Raw genomic sequence first — 16,448 nt, forward strand, 5'->3', positions numbered from 1 at the left:
TGTTCAATCTCGTTACCGGTAAGTCTCTTTACTCGTTCCGTAGTACGTCATCGTGTGACTAACTCGTTAGTCACATTGAGCTCATGATGATGTTCTACCGAGTGGGCCCAGAGATACCTCTCCGTCACGCGGAGTGACAAATCCCGATCTCGATTCGTACCAACCCAAAAGACACTTTCAGAGGTACTCGTAGTGCACCTTTATAGTCACCCAGTTATGTTGTGACGTTTGATACACCCAAAGCACTCCTACGGTATCCGGGAGTTGCACAATCTCACGGTTGAAGGAAAAGACACTTGACATTAGAAAAGCTTTAGCATACGAACAACACGATCTAGTGCTACACTTAGGATTGGGTCTTGTCCATCACATCATTCTCCCAATGATGTGATCCCGTTATCAATGGCATCCAATGCCCATGATTAGGAAACCATGATCATCTATTGATCAACGAGTTAGCCAACTAGAGGCTTGCTAGGGACACATTGTGATCTTTTTATTCACACATGTATTACTGTTTCGTGTTAATACAATTATAGCATGAACAAGTAAATATGATAATAACCATTTTATTATTGCCTCTAGGGCATATTTCCAACAGTCTCCCACTTGCACTAGAGTCAATAACCTAGTTACATTGTGATGTATCGAACACCCATAGCATTATGGTGTTGATCATGTTTTGCTCGTGGAAGAGGTTTAGTCAACGGGTCTGCAACATTCAGATCCGTGTGTACTTTACAAATCTCTATTACTCCACTCTCGACATGGTCCTGGATGGAGTTGTAGCGGCGTTTGATGTGCTTCGTCTTCTGGTGAAACCTGGGCTCCTTGGCTATGGCAATGGCCCCAGTGTTATCACAGAAGAGCGTCATTGGACCCGACGCGCTTGGAACCACTCCAAGGTCGGTGATGAGCTCCTTCATCCAAATTCCTTCATGAGCCGCTTCTGAAGCAGCTATGTACTCTGCTTCACATGTAGATGCTGCCACGACTTCTTGCTTGCTGCTGCACCAGCTCACTGTCCCACCATTCAAAACATATACGTATCCGGTCTGTGACTTAGAGTCATCCGGATCTGTGTCGAAGCTAGCGTCGACGTAACCCTTTACGACGAGCTCTTCGTCACCTCCATAAACGAGAAACATCTCCTTAGTTCTTTTCAGGTACTTAAGGATATTCTTGACCGCCGTCCAATGTTCCATGCCGGGATCACTTTGGTACCTCCCTACTAAACTTATGGCAAGGTTTATATCAGGTCTGGTACACAGCATGGCATACATAAGAGAGCCTACGGCTGAAGCGTAGGGGACGTAACTCATCTTCTCTTTATCTGCTGCCGTGGTCGGCGACTGAGTCTTACTCAATCTCATACCTTGCAAAACTGGTAAGAACCCTTTCTTTGAGTTTTCCATGTTGAACTTCTTCAATATCTTGTCAAGGTATGTACTTTGCGAAAGACCTATGAGGCGTCTCGATCTATCTCTATAGATCTTGATGCCTAATATGTATGCAGCTTCTCCAAGGTCCTTCATTGAAAAACTCTTGTTCAAATAGGCCTTTATGCTCTCCAACATCTCTATATTATTCCCCATCAACAATATGTCATCCATATACAGTATGAGGAAAGCTACAGAGCTCCCACTCACTTTCTTGTACATACAGGCTTCTCCATAAACCTGTATGAACCCAAACGCTTTAATCACCTCATTAAAACGAATGTTCCAACTCCGAGATGCTTGCACCAGCCCATAGATGGAGCGCTGGAGCTTGCACACTTTGTTAGCACCCTTAGGGTCGACAAAACCTTCTGGTTGCATCATATACAACTCTTCCTTAAGGTTCCCGTTAAGGAACGCTGTTTTGACGTACATTTGCCAAATTTCATAATCATAAAAGGCGACAATTGCTAACATGATTCAGACTGATTTCAGCTTTGCTACGGGAGAGAAAGTCTCTTCGTAGTCAATTCCTTGAATTTGTCGAGAATCCTTTGCGACAAGTCGAGCTTTATAAACGGTTACATTACCGTTTGCATCAGTCTTCTTCTTGAAGATCCATTTTTTTTCTATGGCTCGCCGGTCATCGGGCAAGTCCACCAAAGTCCATACTTTGTTCTCATACATGGATCCTATCTCGGATTTCATAGCTTCAAGCCATTTGTTGGAATCCGGGCCCGCCATCGTTTCTTCATAGTTCGAAGGTTCACCATTATCTAACAACATGATTTCCATCACAAGGTTGCCGTACCACTCTGGTGCGGAGCGTGCCCTTGTGGACCTTCGCGGTTCAGTAGTAACTTGATCCGAAGCTTCATGATCATTATCATTAACTTCCTCTTCAGTTGGTGTAGGCGCCACAGGAACAACTTCCCAAGCTGCGCTCTATCCTGTTCGAGAGGGGGTGTAATTACCTTATCAAGTTCTACCTTCCTCCCACTTACTTCTTTCGAGAGAAACTCTTTCTCTATAAAGGATCCGTTCTTGGCAACAAATGTTTTACCATCGGATCTAAGATAGAAGGTATACCCAATAGTTTCCTTAGGGTATCCTATGAATACACATTTCTCCGCTTTGGGTTCGAGCTTTTCTGGTTGAAGTTTCTTCACATAAGCATCGCAGCCCCAAACTTTAAGAAATGACAACTTAGGTTTCTTGCCAAACCATAGTTCATACGGTGTCATCTCAATGGATTTAGACGGTGCCCTATTTAAAGTGAATGCTGCAGTTTCTAATGCATATCCCCAAAATGACAGCGGTAAGTCGGTAAGAGACATCATAGATCGTACCATATCTAATAAAGTGCGATTTCGACGTTCAGACACTCCGTTGCGTTGCGGTGTGCCAGGCGGCGTCAATTGTGAAACGATTCCACACTTCCTTAGGTGTGTGCCAAACTCGTGACTCAAATATTCTCCTCCACGATCAGATCGTACACACTTAATTTTTCTGTCACGTTGATTCTCGACCTCACTCTAAAATTCCTTGAACTTTTCAAATGTCTCAGATTTGTGCTTCATCAAGTAGATATACCCATACCTACTCAAATCGTCGGTGAGAGTGAGAACATAACAATAGCCACCACGAGCTTCAACGTTCATTGGACCACACACATCAGTATGTATATTTCCAATAAGTCGGTTGCTCTCTCCATTATTCCTGAGAATGGAGTCTTAGTCATCTTGCCCATGAGGCATGGTTCGCATGTGTCAAATGATTCAAAGTCAAGAGACTCTAATAGTCCATCAGTATGGAGCTTCTTCATGCGCTTAACACCGATATGACCAAGGCGGCAGTGCCACAAGTATGTGGGACTATCATTATCAACTTTACATCTTTTGGTACTCACACTATGAATATGTGTAACATCACGATCGAGATTCATCAAGAATAAACCATTCACCAGCGGAGCATGACCATAAAACATATCACTCATATAAATAGAACAGCCATTATTCTCTGACTTAAATGAGTAGCCGTCTCGCATCAAGCAAGACCCTGATACAATATTTATGCTCAAAGCTGGTACTAAATAACAATTATTAAGGTTTAAAACTAATCCCGACGGTAGATGTAGAGGTAGCGTGCCGACGGCGATCACATCGACCTTGGAGCCATTCCCGACGCGCATCGTCACCTCGTCCTTGGCCAGTCTCCGCTTATTCTGCAGTTCCTGCTTTGAGTTGCAAATGTGAGAAACATCACCGGTATCAAATACACAGGAGCTACTATGAGCGTTGGTAAGGTACACATCAATAACATGTATATCACATATACCTTTAACATTGCTGGCCTTCTTGTCCGCTAAGTATTTGGGGCAGTTCCGCTTCCAGTGACCTTTTCCCTTGCAATAGAAGCACTCAGTCTCAGGCTTGGGTCTATTCTTTTTCTTCTTCCCGGCATCTGGCTTACCGGGCGCGGCAACGACTTTGCCGTCTTTCTTGAAGTTCTTCTTACCCTTGCCCTTCTTGAAACTAGTGGTCTTGTTGACCATCAACACTTGATGCTCTTTCTTGATTTCTACTTCTGCAGACTTGAGCATCGAGTACAACTCGGGAATGGTCTTGTCCATCCCTTGCATGTTGTAGTTCAGCACAAAACCTTTGTAGCTTGGTGGGAGAGACTGGAGGATTCTGTCAATTATAGCATCATCCGGAAGTTCAACTCCAAGTGAAGTCAGACGACCGTGTAACCCAGACATTTTGAGTATGTGCTCACTGACAGAACTGTTCTCCTCCATCTTACAACTAAAGAACTTGTCGGAGACTTCATATCTCTCGACACGGGCATGAGCTTGAAAAACTAGTTTCAGCTCTTGGAACATCTCATATGCACCGTGTTGCTCAAAACGCCTTTGGAGCCCCGTTTCCAAACTGTATAACATGCCAGACCTAACTAGAGAGTAGTCATCACTCCGCATTTGCTAGACGTTCAGAATGTCCTTGGCTGCTGCGGGAGCGGGAGGGTCACCTAGCGGCGCATCAAGGACATAAGCCTTTTTAGCTGCTTCAAGGATGAGCTTCAAGTTGCGAACCCAGTCCGCATAGTTGCTACCATCATCTTTTAGCTTATTTTTCTCTAGGAATGCGTTGAAATTGATGTTGACGTTGGCCATCTACAATATTTATAAAGACAAATTTTAGACTAAGTTCATGACAATTAAGTTCATTTAATCAAATTAAGTATGAACTCCCACTTAAATCGACATCCCTCTAGTCTTCTAAGTGATACATGATCCATGTTGACTAACCCGTGTCCGATCATCACGTGAGACGGACTAGTCACCATGGTGAGCAACTTCATGTTGATCGTATTCAACCATACGACTCATGTTCGACCTTTCGGTCTCTTGTATTCGACGTCATGTCTGTACATGCTAAGCTCGTCGAGTCAACCTAGGTGTTTCGCGTGTGTAAATCTTGCTTACACCCGTTGTATGCGAACTTTAGAATCTATCACACCCGATCATCACGTGGTGCTTCGAGACAACGATCCTTCGCAACGGTGCACACTTAGGGGAATACATTTTCAAAATTTTAAGAGGGATCATCTTATTATGCTACCGTCGTTCTAAGCTATAAGATGAAAAACATGATAAACATCACAATGCAATCATATAGTGACATGATATGGCCATTATCATCTTTGCTCTTTCGATCTCCATCTTCAGGCATCGCATGATCATCATCGTCATCGACGTGACACCATGATCTCCATCATCGTGTCTCCATGAAGTCGTCACGCCAACTACTACTATCACTACTACTACAGCTAACCGTTAGCAATGAAGTAAAAGTAGTAAGCACATGGCATTGCATCTCATACAATAAATTAAGACAGCTCCTATGGCTCCTGTCGGTTGTCATACTCATCGACATGCAAGTCGTGAAACCTATTACAATAACATGATCATCTCATACATCATACATGCAACATCACAACTTTGGCCATATCACATCACATGTCAAACCCTGCAAAAACAAGTTAGACGTCCTCTAATTGTTGTTGCAAGTTTTACGTGGCTGATTTGGGTTTCTAGCAAGAACGCCTTCTTACCTACGTGACAGCCACAGCGATAATATGCCAAAGCTATTTACCCTTCATAAGGACCCTTTTCATCAAATCCAATCCGACTAGAGTGGGAGAGACAGACACCCGCTAGCCACCTTTATGCACGGTGTGCATGTCTGTCGGTGGAACCAGTCTCACGTAAGCGTATGTGTAAGGTCGGTCCAGGCCGCTTCATCCCACAATACCGCCGGAAAAGAATAAGACTAGTAGCGGCAAGCAATTGACAAATCATCACCCACAACCTTTTGTGTTCTACTCGTGCATAGAATCTACGCATAGAAAACCTCGCTCGGATGCCACTGTTGGGTAACGTAGCATAAATTCAAAAAATTTCCTACGCATATTCAGATCTTCCTATGGAGAGACCAGCAACGAGAGAGGGGTGAGAGCATCTTCATACCTTTCAAGATCGCTAAGTGGAAGCGTTGCTAGAACGCGGTTGATGGAGTCGTACTTGCGGCGATTTAGATCGCGGTGTGATTCCGATCTAGTGCCGAACCACGGCACCTCCGCGTTCAACACACGTGCAGCCCGGTGACGTCTCCCGCACCTTGATCTAGCAGGGAGGAGGGAGAGGTTGGGGAAGATCTCTAGCAGCACGACGGCGTGGTGTCGATGGAGAGACGAGGTCTCCCGGCAGGGCTTCGCCAAGCACCGGCAGAGAGGAGGACAAAGAAGAGCAGGGCTGTGCCAAGGGAGAGGGAAAACTGTGTGCAAAACAGCCCCGAAACCCCCACTATATATAGGAGGAGGGGAGGGGGGGTGCCACCCCTAGGGTTCCCACCCTAGGTGGTGCGGCAGCCCCCCCCCAGATGGGAGGTGCGGCGGCCAGGGCAGGGGGAGGGGTTGGCACACCCCTAGGTGGGCCTTAGGTCCACCAGCGCCTAGGGTTCCCCCCTCTCCACCTCCTGCGCCTTGGGCTGAGTGTGGGGGGTGCACCAGCCCACCTAGGGGCTGGTTCCCTCCCGCACTTGGCCCATCTAGCCTCCCGAGGTCGTGGCCCCCTACCGGTGGATCCCCGGGGCCACTTCCGGTGGTCCCGGTACGTTACCGGTGACGCCCGAAACACTTCCGGTGTCCAAAACCATCCGTCCTATATATCAATCTTTACCTCCGGACCATTCCGTAGCTCCTCGTGACTTCCGGGATCTCATCCGGTACCCCGAACCACTTTCGGTAACCTCGTATAACAATTCCCTATAACCCTAGCGTCATCAAACCTTAAGTGTGTACACCCTACGGGTTTGGGAGACAAGCACACATGACCGAGACACCTCTCCGGACAATAACCATCAGCGGGGTCTGGATACCCATGGTGGCTCCCACTTGCTCCATGATGATCTCATTGGATGAACCACGATGTCAAGGATTCAATCAATCCCGTATACAATCCCCTCTGTCTGTCGGTATACCTATACCTTGTTCAATCTCGTTACCGGTAAGTCTCTTTACTCGTTCCGTAGTACGTCATCGTGTGACTAACTCCTTAGTCACACTGAGCTCATGATGATGTCTACCAAGTGGGCTCAGAGATACCTCTCCGTCACGCGGAGTGACAAATCCCGATCTCGATTCGTACCAACCCAACAAACACTTTCAGAGGTACCCGTAGTGCACCTTTATAGTCACCCAGTTATGTTGTGACGTTTGATACACCGAAAGCACTCCTACGGTATCCGGGAGTTGCACAATCTCACGGTCGAAGGAAAAGACACTTGACATTAGAAAAGCTTTAGCATACGAACAACACGATCTAGTGCTACACTTAGGATTGGGTCTTGTCCATCACATCATTCTCCGAATGATGTGAACCCGTTATCAATGACATCCAATGCCCATGATTAGGAAACCATGATCATCTTTTGATCAACGAGTTAGCCAACTAGAGGCTTGCTAGGGACACATTGTGATCTATTTATTCACACATGTATTACTGTTTTCTGTTAATACAATTATAGCATGAACAATAGACGATTATCATGAACAAGGAAATATGATAATAACCATTTTATTATTGCCTCTAGGGCATATTTCCAACACTGTGGTCTATGGGGAAGCCCAAACTCACCTTCTTCATCAAACTTGGGATACGCTAAAGAACATTAGTGCCTCAAGTAGCCTTCCGTTGCTTTGTATTGGCGATTTTAATGAAGTTCTCAGCCCAGAAGAACACGATGATGTTGGACAACGAAGCAATGCTCAGATTCCATTCTTTAGGGAGGCAGTTGATGTGTGCTTGCTGATGGACCTGGGTTTTTCACGGAGGTTTTGGACCTTTGAGAAGAAAGTTGCGGGATGATCCTATACTAGGGTGAGACTTGATCGAGCGCTTGCAACAGTGGAGTGGATGACCCGCTTCCCTAATGCAGCTGTGAAACATTTGGAGGCGGCTACGTCTGTCCACTCTCCCCTTCTCCTTGAGATGGACGGAGATGCAAATCTAAGAAGATCTTCTAGCAAAATTTTCCGTTATGAAGTGGCTTGGGAGTCTCACAAAAATATAATGGCCAAGGTGAAGGAGGCATGGGCTGCTGATCAACCAAGCCTGCGTCTGGAAGAGACTAAGGAGAAGCTTCAGGCTCTGGCCCAAACACTCCAACGCTGGGACAAAACCACCTTCGGGTCTGTTAAAGGAGAAATAAAATACCTGAAATCTCAGCTGACGAGGTTGGGAGCTGACCCATTGCGGTCAGGTCCAAACCATCCTGAACAGAAAATTCATGAGAGACTGGTGGAGTTGTATCATCGGGAGGAGATCCTCTGGCGCCAACGCTGAATAATTGACTGGTTGTGAGCGCGAGATAAAAACACTAAGTTCTTCCATATGTGGGCAAGTATTAGACGGAAGAAAAAATTGATTAAATCACTATCCAACTCTCTGGGTTTGACGGTGGATGACCCGACCTCTTTGAAGATTATGGTCTTAGATTTCTACAAAAACCTGTATACATCGGAGGGGGTAAAAAATATGGAGGCGGTATTGCAACATGTACCAAGGAAAGTCACTCGTGATATGAATGATTTGCTTTGTGCTCCATATTCAAGAGAAGAAGTCAAAGTGCCTTTGTTTCATATGTTTCCTACAAAATCTCCTCGCCCAGATGGCTTTCCTGCGCACTTTTATCAGCGGCAGTGGGACGTGTGTGGGGGAAGAAATCACCAATTCTGTGTTGCAGATTATCAAGGGAGATGTCAACGCCAAGTGTATCAACGACACGTTTTTGGTTCTTATTCCTAAGGTATTGAACCCAACCTTGCTCTCTTAGTTTAGGCCAATCAATCTTTGTAATGTCTTGTACAAGATTGCTTCAAATGTTGTGGCAAATAGACTGAAGCTTATTCTACTGAAGATTATTTCAGAAGAACAATCTGCTTTTGTTCCAGGGAGGCTGATAACATACAAAATTGTTAGTGCCTATGAATCCCTGCATTTCATGAAGAAGAGCAAAGCAAAATCTAATAGCCACCGTGCTTTAAAGCTGGATATGATGAAAGCTTATGACAGGGTTGAATGGGTATACCTTGAGGCGATTATGCTCAAGCTCGGCTTTGCTAAACCCTGGGTTGATATTGTGATGAGCATGATAAAATCAGTATCCTTTTCAGTGTTGTTCAATGGAGAGAAACTAAAACAGTTCAAACCATCATGGGGTTAGACAGGGGGATCCTATCTCCCCTTACCTCTTTTTGATTGCAGCAGAGGGCCTCTCGTGCCTTTTGAAATCAGAATCTCAATCATCGCATTTTGTTGGAGTAAAGGTGGCGCCGACAGCCCCGGTTGTTAACCACCTTCGCTTTGCGGATGATAGCCTGTTGCTTTTCAAAGCGAGTATTGAAGGGGCGATGTTGGCATCAAACTTGCTGACTACCTATTGCAATGTGTTTGGTCAGAGAGTTAAGAACGCAAAATCATCAATTTTTCAGCAAATGATGTCCTCGAGCCTTGCGAGATTCTATTAAAAGGTCTCTGAATGTGCACAATGAAGAGCTCTGCGAAAGGTACTTGGGATTTCCTACCGATGTGGGACGAGAAAGTAATGGGACTTTTAAATATCTTCGGGACAGGGTTTGGGAGAAGATTAAAGGTTGGATGGAGAAGATGCTTTCTTATGGGGGAAAGGAGGTCTTGATTAAGGCTGTTGCTCAAGCTATACCAGTATTTTTGATGTCATGCTTTCGTTTACCACGTGGAATTTGTGAGAACATCACTTCAATGATTCGCCAGCTCTGGTGGGGGAGTAAGAGGAGCAAAATGAAGCCTTGTTGGTTCTCATGGGACGTATGCACGTCTCCAAAATCTATGGGGGTTGTCTTGGCTTCAAGGACATGGAGATATTCAACTTATCTCTCTTGGCTAGACAAGCTTGGAGGCTGATTCAAGGGCCTGAGACACTTAGTGCTAGGATCCTAAAGGCAGTGTACCACCCCACGGTCTCATTGTTAGAATCTGAACTTGGCGGGCATCCATCGCAAATCTGGCGGGCCATTTTGAATGGGAGGGATGTCGTGGTGCAAAGAATTATAAAGCGGACTGGAACGGGTGAAGACACCAATATTTGGTCACAAAACTGGTTACCCAGGCCGGGAATGATGAGGCCGATCATTCTCTGGTGGCCAATCCTCCCCAAAGGGTTTCTGATCTTATTGAGGCTTCGGCTGGTTCTTGGCGTGAGGTGGAACTCCGTAGAGTTTTTACTCCATGCAGGATCTTTTACCGCCACAAAGTTTCAGCCGATTGATGGTCACTCTATGGGCAATTTGGAGATCAAGAAGGAGAGCTATTCATGGAGAAATTTTTGATAGTCCGTTACAGACCCATCGGTTCATCGAGGCTTTTATACGAGACAACGAATTTTCTACAAAACCCTCACCTCTTAGCCCCTCATCGAGGGTGTTCAAAAGTAATGGCTGGATTCCTCTGCCCGGGGCTTTGCTAAGCTGAATGGAAATGCAGCAGCTGCTCATGGCTGTGGTGCGATTGGAGTGGTGTGCCGAGACGAAGAGGGAGCTTTCTTGGGTGCTTCGGCTATATCTTTTAAGCACACATATGATTCGTCCACCTTGAAAGTTCTGGCGGCGAGAGAAGCTTTGGCTCTTGCATGGGACGTCTATGTGCAGAAGATTTTTGTGGCTTTGGACTGCAAGACATCAGTGGACGAGATCAAGCAGAGACCGAGAGGGAAGAGTGGACGAGATCACCCATAGATCGAGAGGTATGGGAGGGTCGGGGCCCATACCTCCCACAGGCCCAGGGCGGTCGCCCCGTTGCCCCGCCCTGTGGGTCGGCCCTGCATTGATAGAGATGCATAAAGTCATGACGACTGTCATTGGAGGTCTTAAAACTTTTGCGGAAGTGTGTATTGTATGTGATGAAGACTGTGTGGTGTGTTGCACCAGCGGTCTCGACAACACAGGAGGACTCTATATTTGGTGTTGCTCCTCGAGTACCGAGTCTTGATTCCCAAGAAGAGAAGTCAAGTTCTGACATTTATTGGTTGATCTGACAATGGTCTTGTTGAACGCATTGTTTTTGGATGAACTTCGACTTTGTTTAGGGTCAAAACCCAAGATATTCGATCGGGGATCGACAACACTTGTGCATTGGTTTTTTCTTGAAGGTGTTTCTTTTAAAGAACCTTTTTTGTAATCCAGATGTAGTCTTTGTTGGTGGTTAGAATGTTGCGGATGCTAGTGATTGATCACCTTGCGAGAGTCTTATTTCTTCTGTTTTTTATTTTTTTTATTTTTTGGTTGTGTGTATCCTTGGTGCCTTGGGACGTCTTGTTGCTATCGAGACCGGGTGTAATTGGTATCTTCGTGATATTAATATATTTTTTTATCGAAAAAAGTGCGATATATATGTATGTTGTATTTCTTGAAACCCCATGATTTTTCTTAGTGTTCCATTCAGGTTAATTAGTTATATGATTAGTCCATCTTACCTCTAATTTTAGGATGTTTGTCTGTTTGATGATTGTTTTATATTATGACAATTAGGCCTAGTTTGGCAGCAAAGTTTTTAGAAAACGGTAGTAATTGAAAATCAAAGTATTTTTATGGGTGGGCAATGAATACCGTAGTTTCTTAAAACCATTATTTTTTCAGTTTTACATGTGTTTGGCTGGTGCTATTTACCAAATTTTTGACCAAGTATTTATCGTAGATAGCTGAGTAATTGGCGGCTCCTAACGGCGGTTGGCTGCATGCAGCCGTCATGTACACGTCCGGACCTAGATGCTAGGATTTGTAGAATATGTTTATCCCTGCTGCATCTGCATGCACATTAGCTAACCTAGAATCTATCTCATTGCCGAGAAAAGAGACGTGGGATTCACAAGTGAGGCTGGCTAGAAGAAGAAGCATCCCGAGAGACCAGGAGACATATTAGAATTATTTTACGAGATAACAGACTGAGGGAAAGTAGGAGGCGATATAATCCGATATAGTTATCTTATCTCGACATAGACAACGACGTGAAGTGCCCTTTGTTCTGTTTAAAAAAAAGAGGCCGGGGCCTCTTTTTTTGATACAACAAAAATACCATGGTTTCTAGGATACTATGGTTTACAAAACTTCAGTTTCTGCTGAAGCCAAACATATCTAAGTATTCAAAACCATGGGTTGTTTCAGAAACCGCGGTATTCTTGCTACCAAACGCAGCCTTAGTTAGGGACCACATGTACAACACTTAAGCGGATGGATTTGCTTCTTCATGCAGAATTCTTATTTCTTTTTGTGCTTTTGTATTAGGAGTGCCTAGAACTCATCTAGATGGGAAATAGTTTGGTCCCATTTTTTTGGGAAAAAAAACAGATACAAAGTAATACTATAACCCATGTCAGCAAACACGCATCTTATAGTATCACATCCAATGCTTATAAAGATGAATGCGACATAAGTAAAACTCAGCTAGATGAGTTTTAGCAAAACCGTTTGTATTAATGCTAATGTCATCCATCTCATGTGTTCCGTTCAAGGTTCGGTTCCAAACAAGTTAGCTAATAGACCTTGACTTAAGGTTGGCTGACAAGTTGCACAATTACTCAATTTGTCCATGTGTGTCAGCAGCCAACGTCTAGGGAAGAACAACTACTATACTAGATAGAGCTTATACATTAGGGAAGAACACATCAGATGGATGACATTAGCATTAATACGTTCAACAAGGTTCATGGATGACATTAGCATGGATCTCAAGGCTCATCAATGACATACATTTGACGGACGGACCATCGTAATATATTTCTCAAATATGTTGCACCGATTGGTTGCCTCCGGTGCTGTGGTAGTACTCTTTCCGTTTTTATTTACTTCACATATTAGGTTTGTCTAAAGTTAAACTTTATATACTTTCAACAAGTTTAGAAAAATATATCAACTTATACACCACAGAATATATATCATTGTATTCATCATTACAAATATGTTCACATCATATAAAATTGTTACTGGAAATGTTCATATTGTTCTTTTAACTTGGTCAAACTTTATAAGCTAATATGCGGAGTAAATAAAATATGAAGGGAGTAGTAGATTACAATATTTCCACCGGTATACCACATAGTGCTTGCTCCATTGGACACTGATTAATCTGTTGAACTCCACTTCCTAAGCACGATCTCACCGATCGACCACTATGCACCCGCTTTGCTCCATTTCTGGTAGCATTTGATAATGCCTTGAACGATGCGATCGAAGCGGGAGTCATACTTGGAGCCGTGGCTATAGTCTGCAAGAATCTGAAATGGGTTAACCAAGTTCTTGTCAATGTCATGTTCGTTGATCTCCTAGATGATACCCTTCTTGAAGAGAAGCTTAGCATCCTTCTTGTTCTTGATGAGCTCGGCCATGAACCTGACATAGCTACAGAAGAGGCGATTGTCCGGCGGCCAGCACCCAGACATCTCCATAACCACCAGATTTGTGAGCAGCCTAATGTGATATCGCCCCGACGAGAACGGCGGGATCTCTAGAACTCCCTTGTCGAACTTTACTTGGATGAACCAGGCCGTCTCTGCCCGCTTCAGCTTCACACCAACCCGGACGAGCTCCCGCAGTGGAGGGATCACCTTCCATCGTTTCCAACCAACTGGCAGTAGGTTTGAAGAGCATGATAAGGTGCGTTTATAAAACGCGCGGAGATCCTTGGCCTGCTGTGCCAACTTGTCCAAGGTCCAATTCACCGATAATAGCCGTGGTGCCGGATTCACCGCTTGAGCTGAAAAGCTGGAAAATGTCAAGTGTAAATGCACCAGATGCAGGATGTGATGTATTGGGCCTCGGTAGTTTGCTTCGGCCAGTGCGTCATCTGCATCGCCGATGAGATAATCAAGTATCATTTGTTTGAGCTGGGTGGGTTTATCCTCATGCTCTCCAAGCTCGGGGATGTTGGTCATGCAGAATAGCTTCTTGAGCACGAAGTAGGGGATCTGGTTTTGGACGACTATCAGGTCCAAACGAAGTGCTTTGGGCTCCCATCTGAGTGGCTGTGTGGTGAAGTTGATCAGCTCTAGCGAGGGTGGCCCTGGCTCTCTCTTCCCCATCCAGTGGATGACCAACACCTCGATGATGAAGAGGCTGTCGAGCACCATCGTCTCCACCAGACCAGTTCCATCAGATTTGTCTTCCAGTTCCACGGGGTCGTAGCGCTGCCGTATGAGGGCTTCCATCGAACCGATGGCTTCAAGGTATTCTGTCATTCTCCGCTCCACATGTTCGTCGGCTCTACGGATCAGGTTGTGCGTGTACTTCAACTTGGTATCCTCCACTGCCAACCTTTCTTTCTTCTTGAACAGCGGGCCAAGAACCACGATCAATGGGGTACACCCCTCGTGTGGTAAGGTTGCTTCGCCGTCCACCCGCCAGATGGAGCCATCTTGGCATCGCAGCCCGGCGACGCTGCGAATTTTAGTCGGCAGGGTCCATTCTCGCGCACTGCGGCGGGGGCCTGCGGTGACCGGGGATGTTGGCCGAGGGTAGGATGTTGGTCGACCGGGAGACGCTCGCCGAGTGTAGGGTGTTGGCCGAGCGGGGGGTGCTCGCCCACTGTAGGATGTTGGCTGAGCAGGGGACGCTCGCGTACTGTAGGATGTTGGCCGAGCGGGGGATGCTCGCGTACTGTAGGATGTTGGCTGAGCGTAGGTTGGTCGATCGGTGGATGCTCGCCCAGGAAATTGTGACGAAGCGGGGGATGCTGACCAAGCGGAGGATGCTGATCGTGGTCGAGGATTGGAAGGTGGCGGAGCGGAAGGTGCTCGCCGAGGGTAGAATTCTTGCGGAGGGGGTTCTCGCGGTGGCGGAGTGGGGATGCTCGCCCAGGGCAGGGATAGGATGCTGGATGCTGGCTGCCAATGAGAAGGATAGGTCGGCCGATGTGCTCTGGATTTGCACCAAACCATAATTCCCAGAAGTCTGGTGCCTGAGGCTCCTGCGCCTCGCAGTCCCAGAATGGAGCCGGCGCTGCAGGTGGTGAAGGCCAGCCGCTTATGGTGACGGCCGGCGGCAGTACTATCTGGTTCACGGCTGGTTCCGGCACCGGTGGCTGTGTTGCGAGTAGTGCTGCCGGCAGTACTGTTTGGTTGACGGTAGCCATTGGCTGTATTGGTATCGGCGGTTGTGTTGGGAGTACTGCCGGCATACCTTGGGTTGGTCGATGCGCCTCCAGAGTGTCCCCCGGCAAGGCCTGGATTGGTGATGGCCGCTCGGGAGTGTCCGCCGGCATGGCTCCTTCGATCGGTTGCGGTGGCTCAGGAGTGTTCGCCGGCATGGCTCCTTGGATCGGTAGCCGTGGCTCAGGAGTGTCCGCCAGCATGGCTCCTTGGATCGGTTGCGGTGGCTCAGGAGTGTCAGCCGGCATGGCTGCTTGGATCGGTAGCGGTGGTATAGGAGTGTCCGCCGGCATGGCTCCTTGGATCCGTAGCGGTGGCTCAGGAGTGTCCGCCGGCATGGCTTGGATCTGTAGTGGAGGCTCAGGAGTGTACGGGTTGGGAGTCACCGGCGGGGCTTGGATTGGTGGTTGTGGCTGCTCGGGAGTGTCCGGCATGGCCTGGATCGGTAATGTGAGTGGCTGCTCGGGAGTGTGTGTGGCCATGGATTAGCTTGAGTGGTGCAGCTAACAATCTCTTCCTTGGGAGGCTAACATAGTCGTCTACCGGCTAATGCCCTAAAAAGAATAGTTAGCCAGCGGAGCGAAATTCAGGATTATGCCTAAGCTCAGCGAACAAGGGTAGACACCGCTGGATAGTAGATCTAGATCTAGAGTTCTAGATGGACATTTTAGAGATAGATTGTTCATTTTTGTTTCAGACCATGACTACACCACGTACGTTGGATGAATAATTTTTTATTAGCGTTGAGATTTGTGCGTATCAATGAGCAACCGAGGTATTAATTAATTAGCATTAGTGGACAGTAAACACTAAGAATAAGTACAATAAAGGTGAGTCAGATAACTATAAAAAATAAAGTAGTATATTTTTGCTTAGTTAGAGGAAAGAGAACAGTGGAGAAAAGGTAGGCGGATTCTTAGTTAAGAGCCAACTCTAGCAAATGCTCTTAGTTGAGTGTCAGCCTGGACACAGTCCGATCCGAGCCGGCGTTTGGACCGGCCGCCGGCGGTCCGGTCCGGACCGGACCGAGCTGTCCGGCGAGCTCCTTTTCCAGGACCGGATCGAAATGAAGCTGGCTCGGTCAAGCTTTAGAGGACCCTGTGGACCGATGCCGTAACTTTTTCCAGCTGCAGTTTAGGTCTTATTTAGCTGCAGACTAGGTCCTAGTTAGCTGCGTTTTCTTAGTCACATGCAAATAAACTGACAGCTGAATCTTTGATGAAACTGACGGACTAAATTTTCTGAATCTGATGAAACTGGATTTACTGAA

General features: G+C 46.3%; 1 pseudogene; it reads right to left on the reverse strand.

Moving 5' to 3' along the window:
- Positions 1–13,002: 13,002 nt before the first annotated feature.
- Positions 13,003–15,709, reverse strand: LOC123441008 (annotated as a pseudogene).
- Positions 15,710–16,448: the final 739 nt, after the last annotated feature.

Source organism: Hordeum vulgare, chromosome 3H (genome assembly GCF_904849725.1).
Source record: "Hordeum vulgare subsp. vulgare chromosome 3H, MorexV3_pseudomolecules_assembly, whole genome shotgun sequence".
NCBI classification, from domain to species: Eukaryota; Viridiplantae; Streptophyta; class Magnoliopsida; order Poales; family Poaceae; genus Hordeum; species Hordeum vulgare.